This window comes from Peromyscus maniculatus, chromosome 18, assembly GCF_049852395.1.
Source record: "Peromyscus maniculatus bairdii isolate BWxNUB_F1_BW_parent chromosome 18, HU_Pman_BW_mat_3.1, whole genome shotgun sequence".
NCBI classification, from domain to species: domain Eukaryota; kingdom Metazoa; phylum Chordata; class Mammalia; order Rodentia; family Cricetidae; genus Peromyscus; species Peromyscus maniculatus.
Genome location: NC_134869.1, coordinates 28,690,329 through 28,703,558, shown reverse-complemented (window position 1 = coordinate 28,703,558; position 13,230 = coordinate 28,690,329). Strand labels below are relative to the sequence as shown.

The 13,230-nt window shown below is 34.3% G+C and overlaps 1 long non-coding RNA gene across 1 annotated transcript; it reads left to right on the top strand.

Annotated features, from left to right (window-relative positions):
• Positions 1-221: 221 nt before the first annotated feature.
• Positions 222-11,635, top strand: LOC121823722 (uncharacterized). Its single transcript, XR_006065264.2, has 3 exons — positions 222-328; positions 2,099-2,166; positions 9,136-11,635. It is a non-coding gene; the product is annotated as an uncharacterized LOC121823722 (long non-coding RNA).
• Positions 11,636-13,230: the final 1,595 nt, after the last annotated feature.

The following is a 13,230-nucleotide window of genomic DNA, read 5'->3' as shown; positions in this document are numbered from 1 at the left end:
ACTATCAGAGAATAAGCTAACTCGTTTTGTTAGTAGCCTGGAACTGTTATTATTTTTGTTTTGATTATTAATTCATTACTGTAAAGAACCGAGGTGAGTACAGGAAGTATAAAGGAACCCATTCAGAGCCTCAGGGATAAACAATGATAAACGTTAGAGAGGGAGGGAGGCCAAGGTGAAGGACGCCAAGATTCTAAGTTCCGTTGCCATTGCCAAGCCTTGGAGAGGAGAATGCAGCTCCAACACTGTGGCAAGAGCTGTAGATCACACTGATTTCCCAAACAATCAGCAGCTGTCAATATTGGTCCCGTTTCTGCTGAATCTCTGGGTAACAAAAACGGGAGAGGAATGAGAAACGAAAACTAATTAAAAAATAGATGTGGTTTTAAATATACCTAGATTTTAATAGTTTAGAGTTGAAGACTATCAGGAGGGATTAACAAAAAAGCACGAAAAATACTAAGAATTCTGAAGTAAGGTTATTGGTATGATATTTTAGAAAAGGGGATGGGTGCACAGAATGACTATAAGGGGTTAAGAAGAGGTTGTGTGCCAAGGCTGTCAGAACCTGAATCTCACACAATTGAGGGAGGAAAAGTGACTGAATTTTGATTTCTTTCCCCTTTAATTTTAAATAGTCTGCACTGATTCATGCATGTTTTATTCATGTGTAGACTTTAATGATAGCGGTTGTTTTGTAAAGTAATTCACCATGATTAGCATCAAGCAACGATCTAGTTTGTTATGCAATTGATTTCCCACTTGGAGTGGTTGTAGCTGAGGTAACTAGCCTGTGTTTTCCCTTTCTTCCTCCATCTCTTTCTTTCTTCCCTTAAACCTATCTCCCTCTCAACTTCGTTCCCTCCTTCCACCCCTCCCTCCCTTCATTACTTCTCTGATTCTTCTGTAATAGATATTGTTAACACTTATGGGCTAATAAATAATACTATAAAATAATCTGAGACACACTTTAAAGTTGCCCTTTACAAGATGAATTTGAGACAATGTACCAATGTATGTAACTGTATTTTTCCCCAACATAATATTTTTTTTCATTATTTGAGAATTTCATACAATGTACCCTGATCCCACTCACTTCCTTTTCCTCTCAGGTCTACCTCTCACCCTTGTGCCCTGCCCCAAAAGTAAATAATAAAATTCCCCAAGTCCAATTTCTGATGTCCGTATACTCATTGGAGAATGGTCAAACTCCCAGGGGCAATGCTCAGTAACTGAATTTCAATGAAAAATGTAGTATAAGAAACATTATAAAAGAGAAAAATTTTCCAAATACGTGAAAACATGGAAATAAGAGTTTCCCCAAAATGTAGTTTAATACCCTCATGATAGCACAACCCAGTGCATCTGTGCTCAGATGTGTCCTTCCACCCAGTCTACTGGGAACCCTTCTAACATCTCCGTGTGCTCCTGACCAGGAGTCAGAGGACCCTTAGATCCCACTTTCTTGACACCCTCTGAAGGTTAAACAGAAGAATTTAGAGAATGTTTTTCTTTCTACAATACCTTCATGGATGACCCCAGGCATATGTCAAAAATTAGGGATATTCACCTTTTCCTTAGGCCAGTTCCATTTAGAAGTAGAATTTATAGTTCAGAGTTCCCCGCGGGCTAAGAATCTAGCTACCCTCTGCATGACCCGTCCTGGGTTTTCATCTTCTAATTTCTTTCTGTTCCTGTCTTGTTTCCTACACTTTCTCACTAGTCTCCCATGGGTGTGCTTCTTCAACACTTGACTTTTGAACTTTACCCTCAACTTAGGAGTCTGTTTCTTGAGAAGCTACAAAAAGAAAAAAAAATATGCTCTGTGAGATTTTGGGGGGCATTTTATGCAAAACTCATAGAACATCCTGCACTAAATTATCTTAGAGAATTATCTCTCCAAATACAATAATTTAAAGAGTCTGATACGTATAAAGACATTAATTTGAAAATGTCTCTTGAGCATTTACATGCAGGAAGCATCTTTATGGAAAGGGAAAAAAAAATCACAAAATGAGGCGCAAAAGCACAACGTGATGTGACCAAAATAAAGTTGAAAAATATTCTAACTTTTTTCTTTCATCTCAATTTCATGTAGATATCAAGATCTTTTAAGTGTCTGGCCTTGCGGCACTGCCAAAGCTGAGACATACAAGCAAAGTTAAGGTATATAGTAAGAATCATTTTCTCAACAGGGAAAAAAAAATTTAGGAAAACTCAGTACCATATGAAGACCATATCAGTGTTGGATTTACATAGAGTTATCAAAGTGGAAAGTAATGATACAAATAAGCTTTGTCATATAAGTTATAGAAAATAATTATAATTGGATGCATCCTATCCTAATTGCCCAGTCCCAAATAAACACACAGAGGCTTGTATGAATTATAAATGCTTGGCCAATAGCTCATGTTTGTTACTAGCTAACCCTTAAACTTAAATTAACCCATATGTCTATCTACGCTCTGCCACATGGCAGTATCTTTATTAGGGTACATGGGACAGTCATCTCATGATCCCTCTGAATCTGACTGGCTACTCATTAGACTCTACCCTTCTCCTTCCCATCATCCTTAGTTTGGTTTCCCCACCTATATTGCCTGCCTGGCTACTGGCCAACCAGCATTTTATTAAACCAATTCCAATGATGAATCTTTACAGTGTACAAGAGGTTTATTCCACAGTTGGTAACTACTTTGGGTAATCATCCTTCTCATAGCTTTCTAGAATAAAGAACTTTTTTCCCCCTGCTGATAAACAGTTGCAAGCAGTGCAGCAAAAGAGAGAGCATGCTTGTACACTGAACACTAGGTGTCTTGGGACAAGTAAGCATCTTGTGAAAGAATAATTGGAGCTAATACCAAAAGTTGTATATCTGAATGATAATAAAAAATATCTGGACTAAAATCACAAAATACATCTGTCTTTACTGGGGCAATAATAGGTGATTGTTATTGGGTGGTGGTTTAATTTGTAAATTATTCTGAGGAAGAAAAACTGATTCAAATACTATTGAGTTCACGTTGCTGGGGCTTAGCTCCAGAGTTATCCCACAATTGTCAAGATGCCCTAGCTGATAAGGACACTTTCCTAGTAAGTCAAGTGCTCAAATTTTGATTCCTAAAAACCAGATAAATATAGAAGGAGAAAATTGTCCCACAAAGTTAGTTGTTGTATGGTTTTGATACATATGCCATGACAGCTACACACAGTATGCACAGAAACACACTTGAATGAAAAGGAGAAAGAGGGAAAGAAGAAAAGGAGGAGGAAGAGGAGGAGAAGGAGGAGGAGGAAAAGGAGGAGGAAAAGGAGGAGGAAAAGGAGGAGGAGGATAAGGAAGACACAAGAAGGAGGAGGGATTCATGATTAGAATGTACCAGAAAGGCTAGGGTAGACTATGAGTTAATCATTCTTTTGAATTTTTCCTCTTTTTTTCAAAAACAAAAACATAGTACAACTGCCTTATTCTAATATGAAAAGTCCAATTTCCATTTTTTATACTCCATAGGACAATACATTTCCCACTAACTGTGCATATAATCTCAGGATATATGCAACATAGCATTGACCAAGTGAAGTAAATGTATTGAGTTTTGGGTAAAGAGAAGTTTTGGTAGTAGAGATAATGTACTGTACTTAGAGAATACTGGAGTTCAGGTCCCAGCACCCAAGGCAAAGTGACTCTCAACCTCCTGTAACTCCAACTTGAAGGTATCCCCTGGCCTCCTCTGAAATCCACAGGTACCTACACTTACACATGGATATACCCACAAACATGTACATATGATTAAAAATAAAAGAATCATTTCAAGTGTTAAGTAAGTGGCTGGAGTATAGCTTAGTGGTGACAGAACTTGGATTATATGTGCAAAGGTCTGGGCTTAATACCAAGAACTGAAACAAAAGAAAAAAAAAGAAAACTTCTGAATAAGCAAAGAAATGGTAAAACCAGAATTTCTTCCAATAAGCTTGACTAGAAAAAGAACTGAAAATTCCTTAAAACTAAGACAAGCATTTTGGGGAGGCTGGTGTCCATGTGAAAAATCCCGTAGGGAAAGAAGTCTCATATGCAAAAACTAAAGTAAGGCTGTTGCCTTTACCTTGTAAGGAACAGCTTCTTAGCTAAGCAGCTTGCAAGGAAATATACCTCAATAGTAATAAATGGAATAGATGAGTGTAGAGCTGTTCACACCAAATAATCCTTCAGTAGAGATCACAGCCTTGGTCAACACCATGACTGAACTCTGTAAGTAATTTAGATTCTAAATGCTAAGCTGAACAGTTTCTCAGTTAAAAACATGCAAAAATGGTGATGAAAAATAATGTTAATTTGCAGAACTAAGTTTACAGAAGTCTTTTTTAAAACATGGCAATGGATAATTAAACATGAATGTGAAATAGAACAAGGAGGATTATATGGGAAGCTTTGGAGGAAAGAAAAGAAAGGGGAAAACTATGAGATTTTTTAATAATCTCAAAAATACAATAAATTAAAAAAATAAAAGATTATATTTAAAAACAAAGCTTAGCTTTTAAACTTTGGCTTTTTCAGGGCTTCTAAGTTAGTGTTGACGAAAGCTATGAAAACCTGATGGATATAGGTAGATCCACACTCAAGTCCATTTCCACAACCAGTAAAAATCAGTTCCAATCTTGCTGTTTTACTCCCTTCCAGATTGTCTTTTTAGAAGAAATCTCTTTATATATGCTTTGTGTTCCTAAGAATGAAAATACTAATTTAAACAAAATTCATACATTTCTATACTTATTTAAATAATGTATATGTATATTTAATGGACTTTGGACAAGAAAGTTTGGGAACAGAAAGGATCAGATGCAGGGAGGGATAAAGAAAATACTGGGAGAAATGACTGGAATTGGGGAGGCATTTTGGAGCAAGGTGGAAATCTAAGGCAATGGAAACTCCATGGAATCTGCAAGAGTGATCTAAGGAAAGACTCCTAGTAATAGGAGACACTGAGCCTGATCTGAACATCTCCTGTAACCAGGCAAGGCCTCAAGTAGAGGAATTGAGACACCAACCCAGCCATAAAACCTTCAGTTTATCACTCCTACAGATTTCTGGAGCCTAGCAGATTGCTCATCAAAGAGACCAGAGAGAATTCATCCAGCAACCGATGGCAGCATTTCAAAGTACATTAGGTGCAGCTCAGGGTGGTCCTGTGGAGAAGGGCAGGAAGAATTGTAGGAGTCCTAGGGGCTAGGGTCACCATATGTACAAGGTCCACAGAATCAACTGACCAGGACTCATGGGGCTCACAGAGATCAGGGAGCCTTAGGGGTCTCAGCCAGGTCCTGTGCAACTGTTATGGTAGAGTAACTTAGTGTTCTTGTGGGATTCCTAACAGGGGGAGCTAGGGCAGGGGTGCTCTCTGACTCTTTTACATACTTGTATGACCCTTTCCTCCTATTGGATTGCCTTGTCCAGACTTTATGTGATGGCATATGCCTGGTCTTATTGTAATTTGTTATGCCGTGTTTTCTGAATATCCCTGGGAGGCCTGCTCTTTTACTGAGAGGAAGCAGAGATGGGTGGAGAGGTGAGATGGGGGGAAAACACTGAGGGGAGAAGAGGGAGGGGAAACTTGGGTCAGGAAGTAATACACATAAAGAAATAAAGACAAAGAAATTTATGTGTATATGCTTTGTGTTCCTAGGAATGCAAATACTCACTTTGAACAAAATCCATGTTTCTATTCTTATTTAAACAATGTATATGTCTATTTAATTCAATATACAAAAGTAAAATTAAGAAACATTTTATCTGCCTTTTGTTATTTCTGTTATAACTTTGTTGGCTTTGTATAGTTATTTTTATTTTGTTTCTTTTCCAGAAACATAGATTTAATGTTTTTCATCATAGAGATATTTATTCGGTGGTATTGGTTATGTTGTATCTATTTAGATGAGGATAAATTACTTTTGATAATTAATTTTTCAAGCAGTTTAAGATATGGCCTATCATTCTCATGTCCAGTGAATCTCTTCTAGCAAATATGACTATATTCCTTTTCTACTATGCAAGTCCTAAGTATTGACAGATACAGCACATGACTATATAATCCTGTCCAGACACAACAATCTTGATTTGCACTACCTCCTGCTCACTGGTAGGCTTCCATCATTAAATCTTAAACGGTCCAGAATCTTATGCACTATCACAAAACTCTTGGGATTTCCCACCACATTACCTAGTAGGAACTGCATTCTCTGAAAAATTGGAAAATACGTAATTGTTTCAGAGAAAGGGTTGAAAAATGTTCATTTTTAAAAGGTAACATTAAGAATGAGGGAAGATACACTTTTCAAATTTTCTGCTTAGTATTGACTGACAGTCATTAAAGAACTGACTAAAAGTACCATGACCTCCTAGCTACACAGGGTTGCTTCTTTGTTTCTGAGGTGAGAAAAGGAACAAACACAGATTTTCTTTTTGAGTATAATATGTGTTGATTCAAGTCTTCACATTAATCTTTTTATGGGTTTTAGACAATACTTTCAGTGATTTTTTTAAACTTGATTTTTGCTTTGGAAATAGTGTTAGAGAAAAGTAGGAAAAGAAACACCTCTAGGCTACTTCAGAACACACAATTTTAATATATTTCACATAAATATAATCTAATGAGTTTATTTTCCTTTGGTTTTTGAAAATTCTATTAAGTCACTGATTTATTCACACTGCCATATGTTTTTTATGCTCCTGTTTGTAGCTTACCTAAAGAAAAAAATATTTTGCAACTTTAAAAAGGAAGAGAGCAGAGAAAGAGCTGATGTATTTCTGTGACCTTGTACATCAAACAGCTTTGTTTTCTTTCTTCTGTGTCTTTAAAGATCAGTTTAATATTCTCTTCACTTTTGTAGGCAGAAAATTGCTACAGATAGCCAAAAAGTGCTTTGAAACACTTAGAAAGCCTCACAGTAAAAATACATTGGCAAACATTTCTCATTTCATCTTAATTATTCCATTTCTCCTCATAAGCATTTCAGTAAAAACCTGGACTCAAATAAAATGTGATATATGCACTTATGTAAACATGACCAAAATGAATCTGCACTGTTGAGTAAAATAATTGCTTTAGGAATGTAAGCCAGAAAAGCTATGAAATGTACTCATATGTAAGATATTTTAATGTCCATTGTTAATAGTATATTACTTTAGAATAAAAAATTCATGTGATATAGGGTACCTTTATTAAAAGGTTAAGCCATATATTTATTGGTTGAAGGTTTACCGCTGTCATAAGATACATTTTAAAAAGTGCACATCCCTGATGACTTATGGAATGATGAGGGTGAAATGAGGTGTGTGATAATCACGGCATGAGCTTAGAGAGAGTAAGCAATTTACATCCCTAATAAAACTAGTGTTTGAGAATCATCCAGTAAACAAGAAATCTAAGTAGGCTATGATTAGTAAAAAGAGGACGTTTTATTAAAAGCACTTCAACATATTACCACTGCACATGATTTTTCAGTCTTTATTTAACTTCTAAATTTACTGGGTTGTTGGTGCTGCAGAGATGGCTCACTGGTAAGGAACACTTAATTCCTCTTGCAGTTGACATGGTTTCAGTTTCCAGCACCTACATGATGTCTCACAACTATCTGTAACTTCAGTTCCAAGGACTATAACAGGCTGTTCTGGCCTCTGAGTGCTCCAAAACACACATGCCACACATGAACTTATGCAAGCACATACACAGAATCACAAAAAAAAGCTTAATAAATTGATAAACATTCAAGATATGTTGATAATTTAAGACAAAGCAATCTGAAAACAATTTAATAATTTTTTAAAAATTATTCAAAGAATGGAGCCTTTTTATTTTAAATTTTATCACTATGCCAACACACATAAGAAATAACTATTCTGTAGTAATAACACAATGGCTCCCAAATTCCAATGTTTCAACCTATTTTGGACATGTTAGTGGAGAATCAAGATTCATTCAGTGGAAACAATACATTAGACTTTTCATCTTGATCTTTTTCTTTGAAAGTGTTATTCACATGATGGAAGAGAGCAAAGCATTGACCTTGATAGCTGTCTTGCTATGGAGCTCCTCATACCCATTCACACCATGCCAGATACCAGAGAAATAGAGCAGCAGCAAACATGTAAAGGCACAGCAGAAGCAAAAGATATTCCAGGGTCTGTGGCCTTGGGGCCTTGCCAATCCGAGATTCACCCACCAGAGATTTGCCTCCTGGTGGACTGACACCGGAAACTTGAGTTGCCACCTGCTGTTCCTCTGACACAGCCATCAGCAAGGAGGCATATTAAGTGCATTTTTGATTGGTAAAGTTCTCAATTTACAAAGGATTCATTACAATGTTAGTCTAGTATTAGTAGAGGAAGACTTGAAAGTTACATGCCATCAGAATATGCAAAGAAGAAAGATAGCTAGGTACCCTCTATCCCTTTCTTCCCCACGTTTCTTTTGTTTTGTTTTTTTCCATGTGACCAGAATATATTGTTCAGCCGTAGCTAAACAGAAGTTTGTTTAGCTTGTATTACTTGACTCTGAATTATGACAGTTTCATGTCTGTGGGATATTATTAAGTCATTCTTTTTAATATTCCATAACATTATTTCAATTAAAGAAAAAATGAGGTAATGCATCATTTAAATATCTTCAAATTTAAAGAATAAGCAGTATAAATACAATTATCTATATAATTTTCAAACCCAATCAAAAAAGGTTGTACAACATTCAAAAGCATGGCGATTTCTGAATGTTCATTCTTATTTTGATCTATGAATGTTGTCTAGTCCATAAAACCAAGGTGAGCTGAATCATGGCAACCTGTTATGTACCAATTAATCCAATCTTACTAACTTGGATAAAATAACATAAACCTGGAGCTAAGAACAAAGATGAATAACTTTACTGAGATTTTTTTTTTATAAAAATAGTAGATGTGCTTTTAAGTATCTAGAGTATTTGAGTTATTCCCTAGGATTTTAATGCATAAAATCAAATAACTAACCTATGAAATATGGAAACAAAAATACTCTGTTAAGTCTTCATCAAAGGAGGGTATGAACATACCTTCTATGAGAACTCAATGAGATCACCTATGGTCAAAACATGTTCTTCATTTCCGTAGGTGAGCTATGACCATGGACCTGAGCATCCTAGATCTCCTACTGCAGAGAAAAGTTCACTGACTGTCTAGCTGCTGCTCTCTCAGACTCACCTCGTATCTGTGACAGCTCTCCGGCCTTCCCCAGGCACCAAATATGCAATGCACAAGACGGATGCAAATCTATTACCCGGGAAAGAGGACTCCTGTGAGAGATGACATTGACAATAACTAAGGGGCCCATTTTCCTCACCACATGTCTGTCAGTAACTGATATAGTGTAAATCCTTTCCCCCACAATCTTCTTTCTTTCCTTTTTCTCAAATCTGTATTGTTCCCTGACTTTATGTTTTATTCTTTGCAGTAATTTTTGTCCCGATAAACCACATGTCTATCTTTTAAGGGAATATATTTCATGAAGAGGAAAAATAAATACACGTTATCACAATTTACATCAACTAATGGATGATGATAGTCAAGCTATGGAATAATTAGGAAGTAGAATATACATTCTCATAACATTCCATAATTTTAACTGTTAATTTTTGTAGAGGTCATCAGCAAAATAATACAATTTTCAGAATTAGTTTACACATAAATTTCTAAGTTAGGAATATAAGACTATAGCATAAATTTCAACTTTTATATAACACTAATTTGATTAATGAATATTGAGTTGTAAGATGGTACAGACATATGTATGCCACAACTTTAAATAAAATTACCATTTTTATTTCTTATTTATTTAAATTATTTTGGTAATTGTAAATATATGTTTTTGAAAGCGGACTTTAAATGCAATAAGCCAGAAACAACATAACTGATCACATTTTCGAGTAAAAATGTCCATGAATCTTTTTATCTACTTGTATAGTGACCACATCCACAATAATGTCCTCTATAGATTGTAAGTAAATAGCTTAAATACTATAATAAACTATATCAAACTATACAATATCTTAATTCATTTTAAGACCTTGAAGTGATAATTATGTTACACAAGACCACAAAAATATAATATTGCAATGTCCTTAGCACAAAATATTAAATTGAATTAACACATTAAGATTTAGATGCAAGCTGTGTTGAGACTACTAAGTAGTTTTAGAAATTTGGAATACAATACATCAAAATAGGTATCATAATCTAAAACAATCTTTTATTTACTCTAAATTAATTTATATAAAAGTATTGTTTATTATGACAAGCACTTTTCATGTTAAAATAATTGCTAGAAAAGATCCACCTAAAAGTGATATTCTCATCCCTATGAATAGATTCTGTAAGTCCTGAAATTTTTGTGGTGAATAAACTATAAATCATGCATTAGTAGCTACAATGCTTCAGTTAAAAAAAATGCATCCTCTAGACCTATTACAGTTAGCGCTGAATCAGAAAAATAAATTCACTGAAATATTATTGTATTTACTTGAAAAAAAATGAAACCAAACAAACAAATCCAAATTCCCAAGTGTGTCTACAGACAAAGTGCAAGTTTGAAGTTGTTTGAAAGGATGATTTAGCCCACTAAACTGACTAAGATGAGCTTATAGTGGATTCTAATAAGTTCTATCTCCTTGAAATAAAGATGCTGACTTCGTCACAGCAAAGAGGGTATTCAAGCAAGCACACAGGGACAAAGGTCAGGAATTAGATTGATGCATCTGTAATCCAAAAAAATACATGGGATAAAAGCAACAACTAGACAGTTGGAGGAGGCAGAGAATAATTCCTTCGAGATACTACTAACATCTTCATTTATTGGCTCTGGTTTTAAGAAATGTGTGAGAATAACTTTATGTCATAAACAAGATTAACTTTTTAGTAAATATTCACAATAGCATCTTTACACTTATATAGATACCTTTCTACAATAAAAGTCATATTAAATGCCTTTAAATTTTCGTATACAATTTCACATTTTTTTCCAAAAATAAATGAATGAATATATGATACATTTTTTATAAACTGTTACTAATATGGAAAATGGTTTTTCTGATAATGGTACAATACTTATTTTAGCTAAACATATATAAAAGAAATATTATAAACTGTCAACGTTACTATAATTAGCACTTTACTTCAAATAGGCCTATGCCAAATATTGCATTATTCCTTTCCACACAAAACATGCTTTAAACAATCAAATAAAATGACTGGACAATAAACAAACCAGCATGAGCCTTTGGGATGACGAGCCTTTGGTTTTGCATCTGGTATTTCTGGGTCTGGCAAAGGCATATAGTAATATGTCCACTGCTACCATATGTTCTAGAATGATTTTACTACAATAAGTGCCCTTCGTAATTTGCCCATTCACTACATTTTACCTACTTCATTTCCTTAAATTCTCTGTTAACCAATGGCTGTTAATTATTTTTATAATCTGTATTTTTCACAATGTCTGATAATTGGAAAATATAATACATAAACTTTTCATATTGCCCTTCATTAAGTCTATGTATTTGTGGTGCATTCATATATTTGGTCACTCACATCTTATTATCAATGAATGATATTCCTTAACAAATATGGATTCAGTAGAGAGTCTTCCATTATTAAATATCTAAAATTTTGGTTGTTTTCAAATTGAAACTATAATGTATCCAGTCATTATAAATATTCATTTGCCAATATTTTTGTGCAAGTGTATCATCAAATTTCACATGTAAATACTTATGAAAACGCTTGAATTTTATGTTTAGTCTATGCTTATCTTTGTGAGAAGATGCATGGTACATTGTCATCTAAATAATGCTGTCATACTCATTACCTGTAACAGTTAATGGGAGTTTCTGTGCTTCCACATGGATATCAGCAGTTGGGATTTTCAGTGTTGTGGGTTTTACTTATTTTGTTAGAAACAGGGCATTGTCATAAACTTGCCTCTGTCTTTCGGTAAAACCATTTCTATGTATCTCCTTTTAAATCATTTTCTAATTTTTTCTAAATTTCTTACTATTGATTTTGAAGAGTTCATTATATATGTATATATAAATTTTTATATGACACTATTTTCAGACTTTTCTTCTAGTCTCTTACTTGCATTTTTATTTTCTTAACATTTCATTAGAAGCTCTTTATTTTAAAAAGGTATACTTAGCTACTCTTCTGATTTAAATTGTATGTTCACTGCATACAAAAATGTATCAGTGAACACAATTCTATAACCTGAAAGTTATAAAATTTCAAATTTTGAATTTGATTCTATGATCTAGTTCATGTAACTTTTTGGTGTGCCATATCTCTCTGCAATCACTTCTTTTGCATGTAGATACCAATTTTTTCTTACACCATTTGTTGTAATAGCAAATCTTTTTCTTGTTAAAAAATCTTTGCTCCTCCATCAATTATTAATGTAGTAGATTGGATGTGAAATTATTTCTAGGAATTTTTTTTTTTGCTGTGGAATAATCCTTTTCTACACTATGAATATGCATTACTCTCATTGGTTAATAAAAAACTGACAGGCTTGTACCTGGGCAGGAATTTAGGCAGGAAAGCGGGACTGAGAATGGTGGGAAGAAGGAGGGCAGAGTCAGGGGAGTTAAGGGAGATGCCATCCAGCTGCCAAACAAGAAAGGCATGTAAAAAAAATAAGATAACAAGCCATGAGCCATGTGGCAAAGCAAACATAGAAATATGGGTTAATTTACATGTAAGAGCTAGCTAGTAACAAGACTGAGCTATTGACCAAGCATTTATAATTCATATCCAGTCTCTAAGCGGTTATTCAGTGACTGGTAGGTTGGAAAGAACCATCTGTTTACAATTTTTATCTGTTTTATTCAATGTTTTTATTCTTCGGGCATTATTATACTTGCAATTTAGTTTGCCAGAAAGATTGAACTTGCTTTGTTTTTCTTCTGTGCCGGATTGACCACTCTACATTTTTGCCTTTCCATATAAACTTTGCTAATAGTTTACTAATAACTATAAAATAATTTGGTCATTTGGTTATTATTTTTATGAAACTAAAACCAAAATCTAAGTAAATATAAACATTTGACAATTGCTTAATTTTCTTTTATTTCATCAAAAATAAAGGTATGAAAAATTATTTTACCTTTGAATAAGCACATAAAGAAACTGTCCATAAAGAAGTGAAAATCATTTGCC